Here is a 20,475-nt window from a genome sequence, read left to right as displayed (position 1 = left end):
CCTTCCTGCCATGGAGAACACAATCCAAACATTCCCAACAGATGGCCATACAGCCTCTTGATAATAGCAATACTAAGATCACGAAATCCTTATGTTTCCAGACAGCCCTAAGAATCATCCAGTACAACCTCCTTCTACCATGCAAGACCACACAATCCAAACACTCCTGACAGATGGCCATCCACCCACAATATAATAATAATGATGATAATAAAGATAATAATCATGATGATAACAGCAACAACAATAATAATAATAATCATCATCATCATACAACTATACCATCCAATAATTTGGAGACACCCCTAACGACCATCCACCCCAACCCTTTCTACTATGCACCAAGACACAATCTAACCATTCACAACACTTGGACAACGTATGCATACTATACAATACTACACAGCGACAAAGACCCCCTCTATTCCCACCACTTTCACATTACACAAACAACTAAATACATACTAAACATAAAGACAACCATACAACAGACATTCAATACCACCACTAACTCAAATTTCTCACCAACACCACCAGACAACGCCACAGCAACACGTGGCCGGGCACAGCTAGTAGTTATATAATGGAACACTTCTTTTCTATGCAGAAGATCCCTTTTTGAATCTCTAGCATCATCATTCAAAATGCAATACTGAGAGTTATTGTGTGTTTACCTAAAGGTGGGAAGGTGAGACTATTCCTGGAGGGATGGTCTCTGAAGGTGGTGCTCCTTGGCCACTGGCCTGTGGGGTCTCTCAGGGTTCCACTTTATCCCCATACCATTCAACATATACATTAAAATGTTGGGAGGGTCATCCGGAGTTTTGGAGTTCAGATGACACCCAACTCTCTTACTCCTTTCCACCTGATTCTAAGGAATCCTAAAGGAAGCGGTTCCTGTGCTAAAGCAGTGCCTAGTAGCTGGAATGGACTAGATGAGGACAATAAATTGGAGCTTATCCAGACAAGACAGAGGTGCTCCTGTTCAGTTGAAAGACAGATCTGAGAATAGCAATTCATCTTGTGTTAGATAGGGTTAAGCTCCCTCTGAAAACGCAGATGCTCAGTTTTGGGGTATTCCTGGATTTGGCTCTGAACCTGGAGGCCCAGGTATCAGCAGTGACCAGGAGTTATTTTGGACAGCTAAAGCTAGTGCAACAACTGTTCCCGTTCCTGGAGAAGTCAGATCTGGCCAATGTGGGACATTCCTTGGTTACATCCCGGTTGGACTACTGTAATGCACTCTATGTGGGGCTGCCTTTGAAAAGTGGTCAGAAACTTCAGTTGGTTTAAAAAGCAGCAGCCAGACTGCTAACTGAGGCTGGCTAAAGGGAGCATACAACTCCTCTGTTGCAACAGCTCCACTGGCTGCCAGCACATTTCTGGACACAATTCAAAGTTCTGGTTTTGACCTACAAACACTATATGGCTCTGTTCCAGGTTATCTGAAGGACCATATCTCTTTATATGAACCAGGGAGATATCTACAATCTACTGGGGAGGGCCCTCTCTCGGTCCCCCTACCCACTCAAACATGCTTGGTAGGAACATAGTAGGAGAGGACCTTTTCCGTGGCTGCTCCCAGACTGTGGAACTCCCTCCCAAGAGAGACCAAGATGGCCCCCATCCCTGCAGGCTAAAGCCTTCTTTGCCATCAGGCATTTGGGGAAGGATATGAGGCAGACTTTGGGGAGGTTGTGAGTAGGATGGGGAGGTTGTGAGTTTGAAAGACTAATTTAAGTGTATGTTTTGTTATATTTTAATCTGTTTTTACCATACTTGTTTTTACCATAATTGTTTTGCATATGGTTTTTACCATAATTGTTTTTAACTTTTGTTTTGTACTTTTAAAAACTTTGACCAAAAACTTTGATTGTCAGCCACCTGGAGTCCCCATGGGGAGAAAGTGGGGTATAAATAAAGAAATAAAAAAAACGATTGCTCACCCAATAAGCGAATGCAGAGCAAAATAGAGAGTGGCCTGTTGAAGTGAGAGAGGCACAATCCTGAAAGAGCTAGTACAACCCAGATATTTTGTTTAAGAGTAGTTCACAGTCTGATACTTGCTGTCTTCTGTGCTCCCTCTGACATATATATAAGATTATGAAACCCAAATATCTAGAACTTGGCATGTATGCTATGGAAACACTAAGCATGTGCCGCTCAGTAATTTTGTTTTTTAATAGATTGATTATATCTGTTTACAGCGTGCAGTATTCCCTAGCCAACTAGGAGGAAGTGATCATTAAGTGGAGTAGAAGGATTGAAAGGGTGCCAGGTGGGTAGGAAATGCATATTCCAACCTCTACAAAATACTTTTGTGAGTTAATTCTTGATATGTTGCTTCAAGTCAATTCTGTTCTGCAGTGATCTTGTCTTGGTTTTTTCCAGCATGGTTTGTTCAGAAGAAGGGGGTGGTCATTGCTTTCTTCTTAATATCAGAGAATGTGACTGACCCAAGATCATCCAGTGGATTCTATGGCTGAGCAAAAATTCAAACTCCTAGTCCTACACTCAAAGCACTATACCAGGCTAACTGCCTGTTGGTGAATTATATGATTTCTTGGGAGAAGGATGATGGTATCCTTCTGGACTTCCCAAGATCATCCAGAGGCTTAGGAAGATGATGTGGTCTTCATATGTTGGGCCTCAGAAAAACAGCTGGATGTTGCCTGGTTCTCTCCTGTCCTCCAGCAGCCATTGGATAGTATGGACAGCAAAACTCCAATAGCTGGAAAGTACATTGCATATTTAGGTAGAGGAGAAGGGAGCAAAGCTACATCTGAGAGACAGCTTTACCCTCCATTAGTACTATGCAGTATCCTATCCAGTGTTTCAACTGAATAGCATTTAAACAAAAAGACCAGGAGGTTTGGGGGCTGAATTTGAAGTGGGGGTCACTGTGTTTTGGAGCCACATGATTTCCAAGTGCAAATTCTCCTTTATGTGCTGTTTCTCCTACCTTTGGAAAAATCTAGTTAACACAAAATCTTTCCAATGTTTGTATTGTCCTCCGATCTAGGAACAGGAAAAAAACAGAATAGGCAGATGTAGTAACAGCTTGAAAGAAAATCAATCTGGAGACTAAAATATAATTAAGTAATCTGCATACAATACGCAATACCATATAATAGATCAAAAGTGATGAAAAGCATAAAATGAAAGGGTTCTGTCATAAAATCAAAAAAAAAATCAGAGAGACACCCATGTTGTAGAAAAGGCTGGACAGATCACAGGGAAAGAAAATCCCATAAACTATTTATACAAAAATGACAAAAGGGTAATAGCATCAGCCATATAAAAGTGAGGAAAGATTCAGGAAGAGACCAGAATAAATCATGTAGTGTTGGTAGGAAAAAAAATGAATAGATTGAATGAACAGGATGAAAGAACAGGTTAGATTAGCAAGGATCAAAAAGAAGATGAAAGTCATTCAAAGCATTGGGTACATGATAAATGTATTTCTCTGGACGGAGAAGGGAAGTAGGAGGAAACACAACCGGCTTTAAATTGAGAGAAAAATCTCCAGATAGCAAAGAAAATTTAAAAACACTTTGTTGCAATGCCATGTATACACTTTCAGAATACACTCTCCAGATTGGTATAAAAGAAAACATTAAAGCTGATAGAGCAGGGCTCAGAGCTAAATCTAATTTGTCCCTAAGAATAGATCTACTGGAATGAACATACCTGAGATCAATATGCAAAAGGATCTTGCAGCATCTTTGAAACTAATGGAGAGGAAAAGCTGGTAGCATGAGCTGCATAAACTGAAGTCTACTTCTCTAGATACAACAGATCAGATGTATATGATGGGTAGAGTTATATCTACAATACTTTTGCTACCAATGTCTTTCTCTCAGTCTCAAAGGTGCTACAAGATGCTGAAAATCCTGCTTACTAAAAAGGAACTGACTTTACCACGGATGTAAGTTCAATTGATTTTTGATGGATGTAGTCAAATTGTGGCTCATACCAAATTTAGCCATAGAAATTCAACAACTCAGCAATAGAACTCGTGGTATTTATCAGTCAAGGAATGTAATATCAGTCAGTACCCGAGTTACAAACATCCAACTCACAATCAACTCAAGAACAGGGGTGAGACAACAGAAATCTGCCCCTTGGAAGGGAAATTCACTCCTGGAAGAGTTATCATGGGTGAAGCTTTATCACCAATCCTTGTTTCCACAACAAGCTATTTTTTTTTTCAAAATCCAATTATCACAGGGATAGAAAGTGAGGTGGAATCTTCTAAACAGGCAGCAAACCCTTCCCTGTGCTATGCAAAGCTTACATGCAGTGCTTGGAGAAAACCTATGCAACACCCTCACAAGTTGCTGCAGGCAGACAGTTAACGTAAGATGGACAGGAGTTTGACTCAATACAGGGCTGCTTCATATGTTCATATATGCTAAATTGCTCTAAATATAAAAGCACTTTCTTCTGTTGGTCTTTTATTTAGTTCAGAAAATGCAGCTCTTAAGTAGGGTACTTTATTAAAATCCATTTTCAGTACATTTGGAAGAGAAATAGGAAGCAAAGATTTCAGCCCAAAGAGCATTTTAATTTCAGCAATTTTCCTTCGAAGTATATCCATGCCAAATGTAACAGTAGTTTGGTCCTGTGCATGTAGGTTGATACCGAGTGCTTTAGAAAAACCCGAGTAGACATCAAAATAATTGATATAAATTATCACATTATGGTATATGTTCTTACAAACCCCCAAATCAACCTGTTTAGGTAGAATGCTGGTTTAGACTAGTAAAAAGGGTTTGTCTTGAGATTGGGGCAGCCTATTCAAGCTGTCATATTGGGTGTGCTTTTGTTTCTTGGATGCATTACTACATAAAAACGATATGAGTGTTGAGGAGGAAGATGTAACATTCCAGCAAGGCAGTCGTTCATTGAAAACCATCAGTCCACCCACTTGGGCTCTTTTTTCCGTGCTGGAATCCTGCATCTTGAATCCTTGTTATTGATAGAATGTTTATTATGTTCTAAATGCAATGCTAAAATACAGTGACAATGAATTCTCTGGTAAACTTTACAACCGAAGACACTGGAGGAAGACAAACGGGAGAAGAATCAGTTTGGACAAACCAGAGTGAAGGTTCTGAAAGACGCCTGAATGTCAAGTTGACATTAGTTGCTGCTTAAGAAGGGCGAGGCAATGGGATGGGTTTGTTTATTGAATTTCTGCCTCCTAGCCTTTGCTATGAAAATAGCACTTCTCACAAAGGTGCTCCAACGAAAGCTGAAACGTGATAGTATAATGTGAGATATTGAAGACATACAATATCTTCCATAACAATAACACAAATGTCACAGTTCCCTTTGTTCCTACCTACGTATTATCTGTGGGCAATTTTTACAAAGTGCAATTTAGATGTTAATTTTTATAATATATATGTGCTTATTAAATACCTGCATCTCCAGATGCAATAGATCAGATGTACATATGTGATGAGTAGACTTATGGAATGTTTTCGCTACCAGCATTTTTCTCTCAGTCTCAAAGGTGCTACAAGAAGCTGAAAACCCTGCCTACTAAAAAAGAAATGACTTGTCAATTACAACTTATTTTGTCAATTGATTTTTGATTCATGTAATCAAATTGTGGCTAAAAACAAATTTAGCCATAGACTGTTATATCATATGGAGGATGAGCCTATCAGCACCTAGGAGAAATAACAGAAATATATGATTGTCACACTCTTCATTAAAAAAAGGAAATGTTGTAATTTATAAATGAGAGAAAGAAGTGAATGGAAAGCGGAGAGACCTGATTTACTTAAGCTTGTGTACACAGGCAGGAAGAAGTAGGCAATGTGGTTCTCACAAAAATGTGTGTCTTTCAAGTAAAGTGAGATACTAATAACCAGATTTATGATTAGGAATAACTTTTTATTGATATGCTTGCATTGTTTATATAGAAATGCTAACAGTTTTATTATTATGATCCCTAATAGTTCATATTACTGTAGTGGAAAAACCAGATCGAAAATAACATGTGGATGAAGAAGGAATGAGTAGTACAATGTAGAATTAATATACATTGAAACCACCATAGCTCAATGTTATGAGATCCTAGCATATATAATTTGGTGAGGCTCAAGCATTCATTGATAGAGAAAGCTAAAGACTTTGTAAAATTACAACTTACACAATTCCATAGCAGTTAAAGTGATGTCAAGCTGCATTAATTCTACATTGTAGCTGCATCCTTCATCCTCCACACCCCGGACCACATTCAACTACAGCATAACCATTTAGTTCAGCATTCTTCAATTGTCTTTTCACACACTAGAAGCATTTTTCATTCTACCTTTCACTGTTTTTAATAATGTATATTTGCATTTTGTCTTTTCTTCCCTTTTTTCTACTCTCTTTCTTTCACCATTACTCAGAACTATGTAGTTTGAGATCCACACCCCATCCCCCTTTTCGTCTCCATGATTTACACATGTAAAATCAGTTGCCAGAACCAGCAAACTCATACAATAATGAAAGATGACATCAAGCCAGGGAGACAAACACAAGCACGTGCTTTAAAATGTTTCCATTTACACAAATACTGTGATACCACATAAAAATTTCCCTCATACATATAGTATACTCATGATTGCAAAAAGAACTGAAAAGCCAGGTGCAGATGAAGGGGAATAAATATATATGCTGTGAAGACCAATATGGAAAAAAGAGTGACAGTGACAACATGTGCTATCATTTGCTCCCAGGGTTCAAAGTCAATGCAGCAGGTGATCAGCATGTATTGAAAATAAAGGTAATAGATATAATCCTTTAGGCATTTCATGGTTGTTCGTCCATTTAATAGTTGCTTCTGGAAGTTTGTCCTAGGAAATAAACAAAGTGCAGATTAAATCCGTTAACTCCAACTCAAAAAAAGGATCTGCCAGAAAATTCTGTTGGGTTATTGGTTCTGTTAAGTTAGTTTCTTTAGTGCTATGTTCACCCCCCTTCAAATTCCAAGTAGTGACTATTCACTGTGAATGTCTCCTGCACAAATTCAGTGGAAATAAAAGGGGGCGGTTACTAAACCAAAGATGTGTTCTGTATATGGAGCCCTATAAATTGATTTGCTCTCTTGGAAGAGATACAATAGTTTAGAGAATTTTGGAAGGGAAAGGCACAACTGATTGTAATATCTCCTAAGTAGCAAGGCAAACAACACGTGGAGAATCACCCATTTCCCAGTCTTGACTTAAAATGATCTGCTTCTTGGAGGTAAATTATTCAATTGGTATATTATCGCAAAGCCTCAAACAACTTACAGAAACCTCAAACAACCATCCCCATGTGTGTATGACTTCAAGCCTTGATGACTCATAATAGCCTCATGAATTTCATAAGATTTTCTTAGAGAAGGGGGTGTTTTTTCTAGTTTATTCTTCTAAAAGATCACCTATATCGCTTGGGATTCAATGGCAGTCTCTCATCCAAGTTCTAACCAGAGCTGACCCTGCTTAGCCCCCAAGATCAAACAGGATCTGGTACCATCCACTTAGCACAGCATATGCCATGGCAGGACTATGCAATTCCCATGTAGAATACCAGCGTTGGATAACTGGGTGCCATTGTGCAATGCATAAGACGCAGTTGCAATACAAAGAGTAGGATTTGGACTTGCAAAAACAAGGCGTAAAAGAATTTGCTGTCTGAGCAGCTCTGCTTTCATTTCTACTGGCAGATTGCATCCATAGTGCAATTGAGACTTTTTGGCTCTACGTATATAGTGTGATTTACCCACATATTCCTATGTGAATTCTGGCCATAGTAGTTTTGCACCACTGAGATGCTGGAATACAGTCCTGCAAGATATGCCATAATCCTGAGAACTGTTATTTCGATATCAGAAATCCAGGGCTATATTTGCTATAGCTACAACTATACATAAAATTGTTAGAGCTATGCGTTGTGTGTATATACGTGCATAGAAAGATTTGTTTGCTTTCAAACAAAACAACAAAGCAGTAATTTCCAAGCAAATCCATTTCTGATCTGGTTCTCATCATCACCTATCTGGGGGGAAAACAAAAGGCAAAAGGCCTATCCAGCAGGGCTGGCCTTGAATTATACTTCCAAACCAAAAGCTAACAGAAGAAACCTTTACTTATCAATATATTCTTTGTACAAGATTGTTCCTAATTAATAAGTCCCATATTACCTGTATCGGGTAACAATTTCCTGAAAGTCGATCATTCTCACCACTCCTAGAAAAGAATAGAAAAGCATAGGAATCAGTGTAGAATGCTGAAAATCATGCAATAAAGTAGCAGAACTACCTGGGTTTATCAGCAATGTACTAAAAGGTTTAACACAAACAAGAAGGAAAGGAGCTGCTGTGTAACTCTTTATCAGCAAAGAGCCAGAAAACGCAACATCTTCATGCAATTGGAAGCACTTCATGAGCAGCTTAGCTACATTGTTGTTGTTGTTGTTCAATCACTCAGTCATTTCCAACAATTTGTGACCTCATGGACCAGTCCACGCCAGAGCTCCCTGTCGGCCGCCCCCGCCCCCAATTCCTTCATGGTCAAGCCAGTCACTTCAAGGATACCATCCATCCATCTTGACCTTGGTCGGCCTCTCTTCCTTTTTCACCAGCATCATGATCTTTTCCAAGCTTTCCTGTCTTCTCATGATGTGGCCAAAATACTTCATCTTCGCCTCTAATATCCTTCCCTCCAGTGAGCAGCCGGGCATTATTTCCTGGAGGATGGACTGGTTGGATCTTCTTGCGGTCCAAAACACTCTCAGGATTTTCCTCCAGCACCAAAATTCAAAAGCATCTATCTTCCTTTGCTCAGCCTTCCTTATGATCCAGCTCTCGTATCCATAGATTACTATGGGGAATACCATTGCTTTGACTATGCGGACCTTTGTTGCCAGTGTGATGTCTCTGCTTTTCACTATTTTATTGAGGTTGGCCATTGCTCTCCTCCCAAGAAGTAAATGTTTTCTTATTTCCTGGCTGCAGTCTGCTTCTGCAGTAATCTTTGAGCCTCCATGTTTTCTTCCTCTATTTGCCAGTTATCAACCAGTTTGATTGCCATAATCTTGGTTTTCTTGATGTTTAACTGCAACCCAACTTTTGCACTTTCTTCTTTAACCTTGGTGATAAGGCTCCTCAGCTCCTCCTCACTTTCAGCCATCAGAGTGGTATCATCTGCATAGCAGTACATTTAACCATGCCAAATCTGGGCCAAATTTTAAAACTTCTTCTGCATTTTGGGTAGATGTGAGACTAATAGGCTACATATGGAAGGGATTAGAAGCAAATCACAGTGGTTTGGGCATATTCTGGGCAGTTTTGGGCAGAGGGAAGGCCACAAGAAAAAAATCCCAGATACTTTAAGTGATTTGCAAAATTTTGCAACAAAGATTTTAATCACATATGGTATGAGAAAAGCCAAGAAAAAGGCACTCAAGGGCCATATTGCAAGCACATATTGGAAAATAGGGTGTAACAAAGAATTTCAGAATAAATCAACCCATGCTTTATAAATTAGCAACTTGTTTGAATAGATAGATATGAGAAATTATGGTTCCCTTTGTAAGAGATTGGTGTGCCACAATATCTGATTGCACTGATGTGCAATCTGTAATGTGTATGAGGCCACTCCCTAGATACAATATGGGGAAAGAATGCTTTCCAAATGCCAAAGGAATCTGTCTTCAATAATACAGAGGATATTATATGGAAAGTAGGTGTATACTCAGAGGAAGGAAATATAAACATTCAGGGAAAGAATATCAACAATTTAAGATAGGAAGATGACCCCTGTTACTAATAGAAAATATCAAAGGCTTAAAGTGACTGATAAAAATTAAGAACAAAAGTGCAAAAGTGGCCTTACATCTGAAAATTAAGGGGGGAAAATAACCCCAGATTATTCATATAATTTTAAAGTGGGTGATAAAGTCACTAAGAGTTTTTATATAACAACTTTATTAATAAAAATGAGAGTGTAATCAATCAAGAAATCAGAAGAAGACCAAGACTTGAAAAAGAAGATGTGAAGTTAAAAAGTACAGCATGGCTAGAAAAGTTAAAAGTCAGTAAGAGAAACTGGGAATTAGACATCTCCAATTGTCTCCCCATTCCCAATCATTTGTCAGTTGCTAATCATGATCACAATTCATTCATTTTGTTAACTAGCTACTAGCTTTAGAATCCTGGCATGATTAAGGCTCTGGAAACAAAGTTAAAGCAGTACTAATTTCACCTACCTAAACTCTTTCAGAAAGGCAAGCCCTAAAGCAAAGTCAAAATACAGTGCAAGGCTAAAGGAAACAGCATCCATCCAGAGAGCAGGTAAAGATAGTGAGGGTGATTCAGAGCCAGTAAGCCTAGAATTCAAACCACTAAATCCAAAGTAACAGATCTAGCTGATGAAGCGTCAATCACATTTCAGACACCAAACACTTAAAGCACACAGGGCAGATCTGGTTTAACCTTGGATAAGGCTGTGTTCATGTGACTTTGTCTCAGGTTAAGCTAACTCAGGGGAAAGCCCAAATCCTGATCCAGGGCTGCCAAGACAACTGGGAACCCGAGGACATGGATGGCAGTTCTCTGTGATGTGTGACGGGAAGTTGCTGCTGTGAGAAAAATAAGGTTGAACACTGTGAAAGCTATCAGCCTCCTCCCAGTAGACTCAACTCAAGGAAAAGCTTTATGGGGACCACCACTCCTCTTGAAGTTCCCCTAGCAACAGCGAGGGTGTTACTCTGGGCAGCTAAGCCAGGAAATCCCAGCTGGATGGCCCCCCACGAAGGTCTGCCTCTAGGGATAAACCAAGAACGGGCAACTTTGAAGTCCCTGAACAAACTCAGAAGTAGAGTGGGCAGATCAAAAGACAACCTGGCAAAATGGCACTACCTAAAAGAATACTCCACCTTGTGAAACTATGGAGCAGAGCAGACAACTCCGCATCTTTATGCTTGTCCACACTGTCCTGCCTCATGTACAGAGGAAAAATTGTTTGCGACTACAGACAATGTGATCACTGTTGCCCATTTCTGGTCAAGAGATATTTAGCCACTTGTGCTCCTTCTATTTTTATCAGTTTTATACTAATTTATCCAATGCTTTTGATATGAAATAAATAAATAAGTTCTCTGTAATTCCATCTCCATGTTGTCACTGTCTCCAGTCACACAACCCACCTTCCTCCTCTTGGGTGCCGTGATTGACATCAGCAAGAGATGCAGCAATGGAAGGAGAGGGAGACTTCCTCCATTCCCCTACCAGCTTCCTTAGTGCATGGGAAATTTGGCTGAAGTCAACCAGAGTGCCATATAGCAAATTAGGTGGGGTGTCACAGCTCGGGATTTCCTAGGGGGAATCCCTAGGGTGGTTGCTCAGTGGATCTCAATCATATTTGGCATGGCTATCTATATCTTGCCTTGATGTTCAATTTGTTCAGAAAACAGCAAATCAAATTATCCAAGTAATTTTATCTCCCTTCCTCTCTTTCCATTTTGGTGTCTTTCACCAACTCTGATGGCTACCCTCACATTATGGATGGAGTAAAGAAGTGTACCTTTAATAATAACATACACAAGTCCCATCCCTGGCATCTGTCAATTGTAAGCAAATAATAATTTGCCATTGGTTAAATAACAGAGAAATTGGAGGATAGAGTCATTTCTCAATAATTCAAGCACTGCCTACAGAAAGCCAGAATTAATTATACTTGGCTGGAGAACACAAACCAAGAAGTAGTTGAACCTGGACAGCAAAGGAAAAAGGCTCGCTGAAACTGGATAAAATCTCTGTTTGCCTTCTATGCACAGACAGATAAGAGACTAATGGAGGTTTTATTCCAAGAAAGCAGTAATACAGTAATATTCTTAAACATTATTCCTTTTGTAAACTGAGAGAAAAGAAACTGGTGATCATATACATTTTCTTCTTGTCTTACTGTGAATCTACACAGAAGAATATCTACTGAATCTACATAGAAGAATATACTGTATGTATTTACATAGAATACATACAATACCCTTTTCTCCTCCCACATACCTTTAGAGAAGGTGTTCTCCTTTGACTTCCCAAACAAAAAGGAGAGAAGACCATTTCAGAAAAGGAGGTAAATATCTCACCTTTGTATGAATCTGGATGAGGAAGTCTTCTTGATGCACTTTGTGGCAAGGTTGCTCAGTTAATACTGAAGCATGAGATTCATCAGCTTCTTTCCCAATCTTTGTGTGGCAACTGTTTCAGATGCCTTGCCCGCCCATCCTCTCATGTCTTAAATTTTAAATGATTTGAAACTAGATATGTCTGTATACACAGGTGCAGTTCCACAGGCTATAATTTCACAATCTACTTTGAAGAAAACATCCATTGAGGAACATTGTTGGAAGGAGACATGAAATAGCATTGTAGCCACAGTTTCAGAGTAAAGTAGGATTCTAAGCAAAAAGGAGTCAGAGCACTATCCTAGTAGCACTTTAGGATAATTTTGGAAAACAACACATTATTCTGAGTTTGACTTACTGTAGCTTTGAAGCTGTACAGTTGCCAGCATTTGCAAGCACCTGTTCCTGCTCTTTGACAGCAGCCTGGCACAAAAATTAAACAGGAAAATCTGCATCTTAACATACAGATAATATTATGATTTAAAAAAGGTAATTTCTGTGGGTTTGGATGCTATTCAAGGCAGAGGAGCAGAAACCATTTTTAAAATGACACCCGTACTTTATCATTCAGCACTGGAGCTTTTTACAATTAATTACCCGATTGTAAAGTTTGGACATTTCTTACAAATATAACCTTTCAGCAGGAGACAACATTATTTTAAAATGTATAAAATTACCTTCAGACTATGTGTATAAGGTTTATATATAAATGTTGTGTTTAGACTTGGATCGCATCTCAAAGAGATCTCATTATGTAAGCACTGTGTATGCAAAAACAGATATCCCCCCCACTTCAAAATTATATAATTCCTTCGAATGGAGCAAAGGCAGTTACTGTGGAATCCTATTAGAACCAGAGAGAACAAATGAGAACATGATGTTTGCATAAAATTTGTGTATGTTAATAAATGTGTTTTTGAGTGAAATATGAGTCCCATTCTTGGGAGAAAGACTGGATCTAAATAAAGCATTTGATTGAATATTGATTGCTACAATGTAAACAGAAGTACAATAATTCCAGACTGAACTCATATAACAACCACCCTCCACAAGTTGAAAAATTATGTAATTTTGTTCCAATTCACAACGCACTGAGCCATTTCTATCCTGGGGCAGTTACAGAAAAGGCAAGTTGTGAATTGTGCTCTAAAACAACAAAAACAGGAGTAAAGCTGAAATCACACCCAACAAAACAAAATCAGATAAGTAACATTTCACAGCAAGGGTGGAACTCATACGGCTTTTCAGATGTTGTTCAATTGCAACTCCCAACAGCCAATGGTGCAGAATGCTGAAAAATGTATAAAAGATCTTTGCTTCTTTCAGTGTGATAAAGTTCTCTTCATTGGACACCCATTTTTCCTACACAGTCTGTTAAACATATCTATCATAAATCATACAAAGCTATTTCAGCCTGAGGAAATATTTGGATGTTCCTTTTATTAACACAGACTTGCACAATGTATCTATGGCCTGCAGCAATTCATGTAAATCTGTTCTACACTTAGGAAATGTTTGTATGTTTCCTTTAGTAATACGGGTGAGACAATCTGTAGACATGTGCTCTGGAGTAATAAATGTGTCAGAGAATGAGTGTATGGGGGTGTGTTTGTTTCCTCTTTGTATTATTTGAAATTTGGTTATGTCGTCTTATATACAATTAAGTTTACCACATATAAGTTTGTAAAAGGTGATCTCATTAATAAATTGAGGATCATTTTGCAAAAGGAGAAAATGCTAGCACTGCCATTTTCCCACTCAGGTAAACCAAAATGGCTTTCACCACATTTTTTTAAAAAAGAGTTGAGGTACAATATTAGCTCTTATCACACAAGTTACCATCTTCCTCTTTGAGTATAGTGGTAAAAAGGCCAAGACATAAGTCCATCTCAGAAGAAAAGCAGCAATTTGGCACTTCTCCTCAAATGAGCACCAGGAGAGTAGAAGATGTTGATGCTCATTTGAGATGCTCCCAGCATGGAATAAACTCTTGGCAAAGGAATGCTTCCTTTGGATAACAATTAAGGTACAGTGCTTACATTGACCCATGAATAAGTCAACCCAGTTTTTTGAGGTTGATTTTATTAAAAATTCTAAACCTAGACATGCATATATACTGTATTTTGATTTATATGCAATTATTATTATTTATTCATAAACAAATATTATTTTATAGTACACATTACTTTTTTGACATCGTTTGATTGCAGATTGACATATATTGCCAGCAAACAAGTCTTACTTTTGTACTTTTGGATTCTAATGTAGTACAGAAATAATTCATTTAGAATTAAAGTACAAAAGTGAGACTAGTTTGCTGGCAATATATGACTACATTAGAATCCAAGTGTTTTGGAATGAGTAAAATTTGGCTCTTGACTCTCTACACTAAAAATAAAATTCTGGTCAAAAATAAAATACATTTCCTCTTCTGTATAGGGTTGTCAAGCTCAGTTCTTGAGAGGTTTCTCATGAGTATGATGATGGCAGAACCTTCATAGCAATCAAAGGCACACACAAGAGAATCTTAGAAATACATTTAATGCCAAATTACTACACTACAGCAAAGTTACCAACTAAAGAAAACACAGGCAAACTTTCAGGGATATAGATTGTGTCTCTGATTTCTCTATATAAATTTCACACAGGTGGGCATGATGTTCTACCGATAGTGATATACTGTACAACAAAATGTAAATAAGTATCCCATTCTATGCAAACTTACTCTGACCATAAGTAACACCAAATTTAGTGAGGTTATCTTCCAAATAAGCATGTATAGGGCATAGCCTAAATATGAATTCAGTCCCTGATGTAGCACTAAATTCCACAGTAAATTCCTAGATCCTCTACAAGAAAATAAGTAAATCCTCTTTATTCTTTCTGCCTTTATTCCCCATTTTTATCCACTTTTCTCAAGACTATCATAGAAAACGCCTACATAATGAACTGAAATAAAATTTCAATAGCAATTTTGATAACAAGTGAGCATCCTAGGGAATCTTTTACAGAACAAGAACTTGAAGGGAATAACATCATCTGGAAAAGAAAAGATGTTCACCTTTTATTTTTTGAACACATAGAGACGGTCAATAAGTGGCATAAGAAGATAAGGAAATAATCATGGTGGTATCGTTAAGACTTTTTAAAAAGCTTTGATGTACTTCTACAGACTCCAGAGTCTCTACTTGTACACCCAATGCTTAAATAACATGCAAAACATGTAAGGAGAAGAAAAGTCCATTCTATGTTACAGATGAAAAGTTCACATCATGGCTGAAATTGTATTTTCAGGTTGCAAATCAAAAAGATGGCGGACATGTCCCAGAACGGCATAAAAAATGTATGCCAATAACATAGAAGTAATAAGGAGAAAACCATGGAAGACCCACCATTCAAATGAATCCATGAGATAGGTCATTGTGACCAGCTGGAATTGCCAGTAGAACCAGGATATGTTGTTGATCATACGCTTAATAACCATCGTTTTAAAGGGATTTCCAAATGTTACACCTAATAGTAGTTTAAAAAAGAAAAGAAGACATTTAGGGTGTTTTGAGACAACACAAACATGGCTATTTAAGACAATAGCAGTGTTTGAATTTAAAACACATCTGAAGATCTATCTCTTCCGGCAGGTCTACCCAATCAATTTTAACAATAAACTTTAAACTCACGCCTTGTGATTACTGTATTTTAATCTTTGGTCAGTATATTTTAATATATGTATTTTATAGAAATACATTAACATACACACACATGCACACACAGGGACTCCAGGAGTGTTGTTTCCTTTGAAGGAGGGCAGGGGTTCAACTCAGGGACTCAATTCCAGTTTAGAAACAGTTGTAATCACTACACTGCAGTACTAGATGGAGCTCAGAGCACTGAGTAATAATAATAATAATTTTCTTTTTTACCGGCCTCACAGCTCAAGGAAGGTCACAACAGAGTAAGCCTGAATCAGAGTGGATAAGGCCAGATATACGGTAATTCTTGGTTATGGTGGATTTTTTCCAGTGAAGTGTACATAGCAGCACTCAATTTCATGAATGTCTACTTAAGACCAAGCTACAGGAAAACAGCTCCCCTGCCTGCAAAGCACACAACTACTTCCCTGAGTGCTAACCTAAGTTCAACTTGTAAACACGTAAAGACTGTGGATCTGCCTGAGGTATCTTTTACAGAACAACTTCTGTCCTTCCAGATCACTGACCAGAGCAAACAATAATCAGTGATAAGATGGTTTCGATTTTAATGCTCAGCACAAAGAGAGACTATTGTTGAATGCATAAGTCTCCCAGAAGATTTTGGAAGGTTGCATCCCTTACAGAAAAATAATGTAAGAGCACTTTGGATCAAAAATACCCCGTATTCCCTCTTGTGGGCTTGAGTTCTGGGGACCCTAGGCTAATTTATGCTGAAAGAAGGCTCATTTTATTACAACAGGACATAACCCCGAGGTCATTTCCTGTTCACTTTTTTCTTTCTGTCTTTTTTAAAGGCCTCTCCTGTGCATAAAATTGCCAAGGGAAATCTCAAAATGCAACGCAAACACTCTGCAGAGGGCATTTAGGGGAATTTAGATGTAAAACCTTGGGATCTGTGGGCCCATAGAAATGGCTTTGTAGTGCAGTTTGCCTATTTGCTGGACTAGAGGGAGTGACTGCCCCTTTCCCAAAGGCCGAAGTGCGCAACTAGCAGAAGAAAGCTTTGGACCTATTCAGGACAACCAACAACAGTACTAAATCTGTAATTATCAACTTTAGCCCAGATATTCATTTGTACTGCTTTAAAGCAACAATACTGCGTGTTTAGAAGCCTATGATTATATATATACATATACATATATACATACATACTGTATACATAAAATACCTATGTGTTTGTAGAAGGAAGTCGACTTGTCAATAGATTTTCCTCTATGGTCTGGTTTCTCTTGATGTTCGAAGAGATGAGAAAAAATGTCAGGCTAGTAGAGTGAAGAAAAGGAGCCAAACTGCACAGAGGCAAACAAAACGGGGATATGCTGTTAGTTCTCACTGGGTACAGTTGCACGGTATATTTATATTGGCTTTATAGCAGTTTAACATCTCCCAAAGATAAGACAGCCAAAGTGGCATATGGCCGGAATGTTTAGCTAGAACTCTAGGAGACCACCACCAATAATAAAAAATAATAATAATAACTTTATTTTTATATCCCACTTCCATCTCCCTGAAGGGACTTGGGGCAGTTTACATGGGGACAAGCCCGATCCAACAAAAATTTAAACCAAACATAGATTAAAACATATCTCACTAGAATCGACAACATTAGAACAAGACAATAACATAAAAACAGCATCAGATTCATGCTTTGCCCCTGAAAAGTCCCAGTGACACTGACTACTCAGCCTCAGGACCCTTCCACACAGCCAATATAACCCAGAATATCAAGGCAGAATAAGCCACAATATCTGCTTTGAACTGGAATATCTGAGTCCACACTGCCATATATCCCAGTTCAAAGCAGATAATGTGGGATTTTATTCAGCTGTGTGGAAGGGGACTCAGAGGAAGATAATGATAAACATTAGGGTATTTATTGTGGTAGTCCTTTGGGATAGTAAAAAATAAATATATATATCAACATGACATTTCTGTTCTCTTAAGACATTTTTCTGGTAATCCCCAGAACCAGCTGCAACCATTTATTCCCAGCCTTATTGGTTTCTTTTTTATTCTGGGTCTAATTGGAACCAAAAGATATTCTTTCTCTTTTTTAATTGCATTGGTATGTCAGTGGCCTGTCTGCACTAATGCTATAACCTGAAGACAAGGGACAATTGTACTTCAAATCACAGGATGATTTAAAAAAACAACCACCTTGGTTTTTTTTAAACATTTTAAAAATTCCTTAGTACAAATCCAAGAATTGTACTTAAAACAATAGAATCCATGAATGTGGAGGTGACCACAAATGGCAAAATCCAAGAAGCTGTATATGGAGAACATATGTTTCCTGGAAACAAAAGGAAGAACCTTCTCATTTATTAATATGATGATTATTGTTATCATATTTGTTTGTATTCTACTAACACCTACATAACAAAAGTCTACACATTAAAATACAGTTGAAACATACAACATATTTAATATTTAAAATAACACAAGTCTACAAAACTGAGGGCATAAAAAGATATGATATATGATTTTATTTTATATGATGTGTTTAATAATGTTTAATGTTTTATTAGGGGAGGGTCAACTTTGATGTTTTGTGCTGTTTTTATCGAGGGCTGTTTTTATCGAGGGCATTGAACTGTTGAAATTAAGCACCAAAACCTCATGTTTAACAACAAATTTGACAGAAAAAGTAGTTCAATACGAAGTAATGCTACGTAGTAATTACAGTATTTACGAATTTAGTACCAAAACATCACAATGTATTGAAAACATTGACTACAAAAACATTGATGACTAAACGGCAGACTGTGTTGGATAATCCAGAATGTTGGATAAGCAAATGTTGGATAAGCGAGACTCTACTGTATATAAACAGTCCCTCTGAGAGCCCTATTGCCTTAGGCCTCCTTCCGCAGATCACAAAGGCCCCTTCTACACTCCCATGTAATCCAGATTATCAAAGCAGATAATCCACATTACCTGCTTTAAACTGAATTATATGAGTCTACACTGCCAGATAATCCAGTTCAAATCAGGTAATCTAGATTTTATATGGCAGCGTAGAAGGGGTCTGAGGCTAGTCATATAATCCAGTTCAAAGCAGATAATGTGGATTGTCTGCTTTGATAATCTGGATTACATGGCAGTGTAGAAGGGGCCCAGGCCTTCCTCAAGTAGCTCTAAAAATGGACAGAAAGCCCTTACCGAAATGGTATTTACAGTAGAGTCTCACTTATCCAAGCTAAACGGGCCAGCAGAAGCTTGGATAAGCGAATATCTTGGATAATAAGGAGGGATTAAACATCAAATTAGGTTATTTTACAAATGAAGCACCAAAACATCATGTTATACAACAAATTTGACAGAAAAAGTAGTTCAATACGCAGTAATGTTATGTTGTAATTACTGTATTTACGAATTTAGCACCAAAATATCACGATACAGTAGAGTCTCGCTTATCCAAGCCTCGCTTATCCAAGCCTCTGGATTATCCAAGCCATTTTTGAGGTCAATGTTTTCAATATATTGTGATATTTTGGTGCTAAATTTGTAAATACAGTAATTACAACATAACATTACTGAGTATTGAACTACTTTTTCTGTCAAATTTGTTGTATAACATGATGTTTTGGTGCTTCATTTGTAAAATCATAACCTAATTTGATGCCTAATAGGCTTTTCCTTAATCCCTCCTTATTATCTAAAATAGTTGCTTATCCAAGCTTCTGCTGGCCCGTTTAGCTTGAATAAGTGAGACTCTACTGTATATTGAAAACATTTACTACAAAAATGGCTTGGATAATCCAGAAGCTTGGATCAGCGAGGCTTGGATAAGTGTATTTATTAAAAGGCCTTAATCAGGTCTTCCCTTGCTGCAAGCTTGGGAGACCAAGCTCTGGCCTGCAGTGCCAGACCTAAGGTGCATCTGCATTCTGGAATTAATGCAGTTTGACACCACTGCATTGCTTTAGATCAGGTGTGGGCAAACTTTGGGGCCTCCAGGTGTTTTGGACTGCAACTCCCACAATTCCTAACAGCCCAAAACACCTGGAGGGCTCAAGTTGGCCCATGCCTGTTTTAGATCCTCACTTCTCCACCTGGCGTGGCCTCTGTACCTTCTTCTAATCTAACCTTCTTTGTTTTATGGTTCCAGAACTTGATCCATTCTGACCACGCAATTCCTCCCGGCCTAATGGGACAGGCAACACATCCGCCACCTTCCTGAAGCAGATCTTGGAAGAAGAAAATGATCAAGAAGAAGCTTTCCCAGAGTTCTTTAGTCTTGCCAGGATTTCCTGCTCAACAGATGGGAGGAGCAATGGTGTCATAGGAGGAGAGGGCTTCCAAAAAGAAGAAGCCACACTAATACAATACAGGCAGTCCTCAAGATACAAACATCTGATTTATAATTAAGGATGGGAGAAGTGAGAGATCTACGCCAAGGAAGGGAAATTAACTCCTGGAAGACTTATCATGGGAAAAAGGTATCTCCACTTAAACTTTATCACCAATCCTTGTTTCCACAACGAGCTAAATTTTTAAAAATCTAATTCATCGCAAGGACAGAAAATGGGGTGAAATCTTCTGAACTGGGACACAGACAGTAAAACAAACGCCACAAGGGTGTTAACCCTTC

At 38.3% G+C, this 20,475-nt stretch overlaps 1 long non-coding RNA gene across 1 annotated transcript; it reads right to left on the bottom strand.

Annotated features, from left to right (window-relative positions):
- Positions 1 to 14,696: 14,696 nt before the first annotated feature.
- Positions 14,697 to 20,102, bottom strand: LOC103278172 (uncharacterized). Its single transcript, XR_505852.3, has 3 exons — positions 19,971 to 20,102; positions 17,050 to 17,170; positions 14,697 to 15,684 (listed from the first exon to the last, which is right to left on the bottom strand). It is a non-coding gene; the product is annotated as an uncharacterized LOC103278172 (long non-coding RNA).
- Positions 20,103 to 20,475: the final 373 nt, after the last annotated feature.

The sequence above is a fragment of the Anolis carolinensis genome, chromosome 3 (genome assembly GCF_035594765.1).
Source record: "Anolis carolinensis isolate JA03-04 chromosome 3, rAnoCar3.1.pri, whole genome shotgun sequence".
Classification (NCBI taxonomy): Eukaryota; Metazoa; Chordata; class Lepidosauria; order Squamata; family Dactyloidae; genus Anolis; species Anolis carolinensis.
The sequence above is the reverse complement of the archived record's forward strand: the minus strand, read 5'-3'. Positions and strand labels throughout refer to the sequence as shown.